This window comes from Astatotilapia calliptera, chromosome 20 (assembly GCF_964374335.1).
Source record: "Astatotilapia calliptera chromosome 20, fAstCal68.1, whole genome shotgun sequence".
Lineage (NCBI taxonomy): Eukaryota > Metazoa > Chordata > Actinopteri > Cichliformes > Cichlidae > Astatotilapia > Astatotilapia calliptera.
In genome coordinates, this window is record NC_137441.1 from 13,516,236 (window position 1) to 13,522,934 (window position 6,699).

A 6,699-nucleotide genomic window follows, 5' to 3' on the forward strand; every position below is an offset into this window, starting at 1 on the left:
CTCATATCTAACAGGCACTGTGGCATTTCATATGTCATATTATAAGATGTAGCATTTATGATTGCCTATTTTTGATTCAAAAGTATTCACTCACCGATTCAAATCATTGAATTCAGTTGTTCCAAACACTTCGACAGACACAGTTGTATATAATCAAGCAGCTAGGCATGCTGACTGCTTAAGCCAAGATTTTGCAAAAGAATGGGTTTCGTTCTGGAGCTCAGTGAATTCCAGCGTAGTACCTGGATCAGATGCCATCTGTGTAGTCCAGTTGTAAACCTTGCTAATAAATATTCTGCAGTGGTATTATAACAAAGTGGAAGTGATTGGGAACAACAGCCATAAAGTGGTAGGCCACATAAAATTAGAGAACAGGGTCTGCAGATGCCAAGGCGCGTAGTGCGCAGAGATCGCCAACTTTCTGAAGAGTCAGTAGCTACAGTTATCCAAATTTCATGCGGCCTTTACATTATCTCAAAAACAGCTTCATGCAATGGGTTTATATGGTGATCTGCTACTTCCAAGCCTTACGTCATCAAGCACAATACAAAGCATTGGATCCAGTGGTGTAAAGCACAACACCGATGGAGTCTTGAACAATGGAGACATGTTCTGTGGACGAGTGTAAAGTTTGGTAGAGGGGGAATTATGGTGTAGAGTTACTTTTCAGGAGCTGAACTAGGCCCCTTAGTTCCAATAAAATGAACTCTTAATGCTTCAGCATACCAAGACATTTTTGGACAAGTTCATCATTCCAACTTTCCAACAGTTTGGGGATGGCCCCTTCATGTGACATGACTGTGCATGCGTGCAAAGCAAGGTCCATAAAGACATGGATGAGAATGTTTGATGTGCAAAAAGTTGACTGGCCTTCACATAGTCCTGTGTCCAACCCAATAGAACACCTTTGGGATGAATTACAGCAGATACAATGTATGTCACGGGACTAACACACTCAAGTATCAGTCCATTCATAGCTTTTGTACTGTACTGAAATACACACATTTTTGTTTATATACCCGTAATAACAAAGAGAAAAGAATATTTTATTGTTTGCAATGCAGAGGAAGTGAAGGAGACTTAGGATCTCTAATACAATATTCCATGTAGGGTTACTTAAGACTTTCTAATTGTAGCTGTTCATTTTAGGCTTTTGAGGAGCATTCCCTTAGGCCACTATACAATTATACTTCTGGCAACATGAGAATGATAATTAAAACATACATGGGCGTCTTTTAAAGATGTACGGTTTTATGTAAAAAGACAAGCACTGAATGACACCAAACTCTAACACAGCAGAGACCAGCAACTCTTAATGCCCAAATTTTCCTAAATGCTCAGTGTTAATTCATTTTTTTATTGTCAGGTTTCAAGAAAAATGTAACAACTAGTTCACAAAAGGCAACAAAAAGCTGAGAGTAAACACACTTTTCATGCCTCTTTCAAGAGAATGGCTTCACTTGAAGCAGCTGGCACTCCTGATGAATATCCCTCTGTCTTGTCTCACTCCCAAGGCTGCACGGCTCTGTCGGCATCTTATGGAGCCGTGACAGGACTTTGGTCATAACAAAGCATTACTGTGTGCACCTACACCAACTCTTTGCAGTCTGACCTTTACAGTCCCTGTAAATCTCGCAGAGAGACAGTGTATCTTCATCCATACCTGCGGACAATTAGGCTGGTGGAACAGATGGCACTGTCAGTCCTGCTCTTTACTCTAAACAATGGCTGTTTTATAATCCCGGGAGAGAAAACTGATGTGAGAGCGAAACAGCATGGCCCAAATTCAGATGGAATGATAAAAGAAGTGGGAGATGGCAGCAACCCTCAACTGAACTAAATGTCATTAGCAAAGATAAAGCAGGAGAACAATTGTTGCGACCTTGTAGGTTGTGCTTTTTATCTGACACTAACCTAATGAAAACAATGTTATTAGTACTGATACAGGTGCATCTCTCTCAGCAGTGACAGCAAATGAAGATGTTGAGCAGCCTCGCCACATCTGAGAGAGCAGACAGCCCCTTTTTCCCTCTCATGTCTCCTGGGAATAAGTCAACAGGGTAAATGACTACCTGCTGCTGCAGTCACATATCTAAAGGGGTTTCCTCTGTGACTTGGCTGACTACCTCTGTGGTTGTTCTGAGCATGAAACATCCTGAAAACAGGAAAATTTCTTCATTAGCTGTATAAATGCAGGCCTGAATGTAAAACTGAAGGAAGAAATGGGGAGCACGTGAGTCACAGCAGTACTTTCATAGTTGTCATTTTTGGCTACATGGATTGGTTTAACCTAACAGGCACTTGATGGCAGCCACAGGGGTTAAAATACTTACTGAATACTTATGTCAAGCCTCTGCACTCTGTATCTAATGAAAAATTGACAACCCCTTTTTTTGGCCTATTCTTGTCAAGGTGATGTAGTGAAAAAGATCAGCATTCCTGATCTGACACTAGATGTTTGGCTCTATGTGTTGCTCATCAAGGATGTCGATAGAGCTGCTTCTCCCACTGATCACTGTGCCAGACATAAACAGCTGCAAGTACTCTATTCTACAAAGGCACTATCAAGTAGTTCTTAGCACGTCTCCCTGAAGACCACCTTCAGATTAAGAGCTCAAAACAGCCACAAAAACAAGGGAAAGGAGTGAAAACAGACAACAGGATGAGCCAAAAATAGCTATGTTTCTTGCTGAATACGTGTTAAGGCTTAAAGTATATACATATATATATATATATATATATATATATATATATATATATATATATATATATATATATATATATATATATATATATATATATATATATATGTAGATAGATAAACATTACCGAAGGATATAAACATTGTAATATGACAACAGAGATGAGACAAAAAGACTTAAACATTTTAGAGGAGGTTTCAGTGTCTTATACTCCAAATTTTTTTATTGTTCTTGAATGTCAAATAATCTGACATTATATATTTTAAATACTTTTTACAAAAAACTGAGAATGATCTCATCCATTGTATCCTTAATTGTATGTTTTTAAAAAACAGAAGCCAAAGATAACACAGACAGGTACAAAATTAAATTTTTGCACCAACAAGGTGATTCACAAAGAGCTGTTAGCAGAAGACTTGGGGTATCTCAGCACAGTATATAGTATAAACTGTTCAGACTACTTCCATCAGGAAGGAGGTTCTGCAGCATCCGGTCCCGTACCAGCAGACTGAGAGACAGCTTTTTCCATCAGGCCATCAGACTGCTGAACACGTCATAGACACCTCACCTCCACTACTGGAACTTCAACATTATGCACTCCATACTGTACAGTAATGCCACTGTTTTGCACATGTCTCAACTCTGTATATTTTTATATATTTTATTTATTGTTGACTCTATTTAATTTGTAAAATATGTGTATACACACACACACACACGCGTAGAAAAGCATTTAGTATACACATCCAGAAATAATTTTTTTTTTTGCATATACTATTATATATTGTACATATATTTATTAGTTTCAGATTTAGCCATTCGTATATTTTGCCTGTTTATGTTGTTGTATTTTGCACAACTCTGTTGCTTGTGAAGCTCGCACACAAGAATTTCACTCGCATGTGCCTGCACATGTGATGTGACAATAAAAGTGATTTGATTTGATTTGATTTATAGTGGACAAAAAGAAGAAGTGATTGAATAAACAACAACAAAAATAACTATCCAGATCAGATGAACTGTATCTGAAAACCATGTCCTTCAGAAATTGGGATTAATCAGCTCCTGTGCCAGAAAGGCCTGACACAGGACCTGAAAAATCCAGCTTGCCCTTAAGTTGATCAAGCTGAACTTCACCAGAAATGACCACTCTTAAGGAAGTGAAACAGGGGGAAAAGGCTGAAGTATGCCAAATTACACAGAAAGTGGACTGAAAATCAGTGGCAACCAGTATAATGAAATGATGAATCCAAATTTGTGGTTCAAAACATCTTTAGCATGGATAGAGGAGGTCAGAAGACAGGTGAATGTCTACCGCTGTCTGTAATACATAGTTTGAGCCATTGGTGAAATTTTATAAAATTAGAAGGTCAGAAAAGTCCCACTCTAAATTTGTTTGGAACTAGTAAAAACCAAACCTGTATATCCAGGCGTGCACTTTCAGACACAGACTTCCTGCCACATGTGTTGCTTTCAAGTGGAGAGATGGTGGCTGGAGGTCTCATGAATGCTTACAGGTATTTTGTCACTGCTGCCAAGGTTGATGATGGTTCAGCTTGCCACCATGACCTGCTGTGCATCCACGGCAGCTACAGAAACCACACAGACCAAAACAAAATTGGAGCTAATGTTACTGGCATTTGAGTTTCCATGAATTATTAACCTTGTTAAACTGATCAGAGTTTGGGAAACTGTCTTGCTCAGATCATTATCAGCTTCAGAGTTTAATTATCTGGTCTGACATCATTTGGTAAAATCTGCTAAATAAGTCATGTCACATTGCTTCTATTTTAAACTATGTGCTTTAAGTAGACTGCATCCTGGTCGGGGTTTTAATGTACAATGTAGGGTCACTGTTTGTCCAGTTTGTCCACTGTGACAACAGTGTTGCACAAAGACATTTTCACAAAAAAAACAAACCCTCACAGAGCTACTAAATTGGAACTACTGAGGAACTACGTAATTGCACGTAAAGATGTTCCTGTTTTATATAATTTATTTGCTGTTGTTTAGATGTTATTTTATTGAGTAGGGAAGCCATCTATTTTTATTTGAAATGCTATGAAAAAGTATTTGCCTCCTTCCTGATTTCTTTTTTCCCACATTTGTCTCATGTTTCAGATTAAACTAATTTTAATATCATACAAAGATAACCTGAGTAAATACAACATGCATTTTTTAAATAATAATTTCATTTGTGAAAGGAAAAAAAGATATGCCGTATTACAAAACAAACAAGTAATTGCACTGCCTTGTTGAATTACAAATTAACTGTGACTGCCAGACCTGCTGAATCACTTAAATAGAACCTGCCTGACAAAGTGGCGCAGACTAAAAAAGATGTCAAAAAGCAACACATCATGCCACAATCTACAAAGTCAAGAACAGCTGCGAAACAAAGTCATTTACATCGTCAGTCTGGAAAAGGTTACAAAGCCATTTCTAAAGCTTTGGGACTCCAGTGAATCTTAATGAGAGCCATTATCCACAAATAGAGAAAACATGGAACAGTGGTGAACCTTCCTACCAGTGGCTGGTCTACCAAAACTATTCCCAAGAGTGCACTGAACCCTCATCATTCCATCCATCCATCAAAATAACTCGGAAAAACAGGTAAAGAACTGCAGGCGTCACTTCCCTTAAGGTTAGTGTAGCCCAGTTAGAAAAAAAAGAGCAGTGGAAAGTAATTTTTGGGTGTATGATGTAAAAAATTTGGTCATTTCTTTTTTTCTTTTGTTTAAAGGAAGATGTGGACAAATAAGATTATTTGTTGTTGTGTAACTTGGCCAATCAGCGCTGAGCTCCCAGCGACCCCTACAGTTGACCTTGATCACATGACTTTCCGTAGTTCCCATTGAAGCTTCAGATACCTGCAGGACTACAAACTTTCTTCCTTCACCTGAGTGTGGCAGGACAAACGTTAGACAAACTGAATGGGCCCCAACAATCCATCAGTTACCAGACATTATTCATTCATACATTTGACTCAGATAAAGCTGTATGCGTGCACTTTTATTTAGTTTTTGGGCCAAATATTTTGTATTTTATTTTATTGCTTTCAGTACATTTGTTTGCAGCTGCTGTATGTCAAATATGACAACTTGTGAACTGTTTACCCTGGTGTGGTCCCTCCTATCGATGTTTATACCTTGGGCTCCTGCTGATCCTAGATTATCTGATACTGGCCTAGTGGGAGTTTGGTCATTCTTGATAATAAACTGTAAGTAGGATTACATTCATGTTCACGATTCAAGAAGGAGACAAAACAAATAGCATACATAGGCAACTTCCAAGGAGAAAACCACTGCTAAAGAACAAAAAGAACAATTGCTTGTCTCACATTTTCCAAAAAAACCAAAAATGTAACGAAAAATTATGAGAAAATACTCTATGGACTGATAATGAAAAAGTTGAACTTTTTTGAAGGTTTGCGTACTATTACATCTGGCGTAAAATAAAATGATGGTCACAATTCATGCAGCAGAACAATGATCTGAAACACACTAGCAATTCTACCTCTGAATGACTCAAAAAAGCCAAATGAAGGCATGACCTAGGTCATGCCTTCATTTAAAGAGCCTCTTTAAGCTTAAAGAGGCTCTTCATAAATGAATGAATTAAAACAATTCTGCACAAAAAAACTAAATTCCTCCACAGTGATGTGAAAGTCTCACGGCCAGCTACTGTTAATCTTTGCAGTTCTTTCTGCCAGGGCTGACACAACTAGTTATTAGGTCTAGTGAGCATTTACATTTGAGCAATTACAGCTGATTGAATTTGGATAGCTTTAAAACTTTAATCAACAAAATCATCATTTACAGATTTTACTTTGTATTTATTTGGGTCATCTTTGTCTAATATTAAAATTTGTTTGATGATCTGATCCCTTGCAAAAACATGTTCCAAAATGCTTGGCCCATGAATTTCTGGTGTTGAATTCTTTATGGAGTGAAAGATGGAAATACTGCACATAGCAGTGTTTTTGATCAAGGCCTAG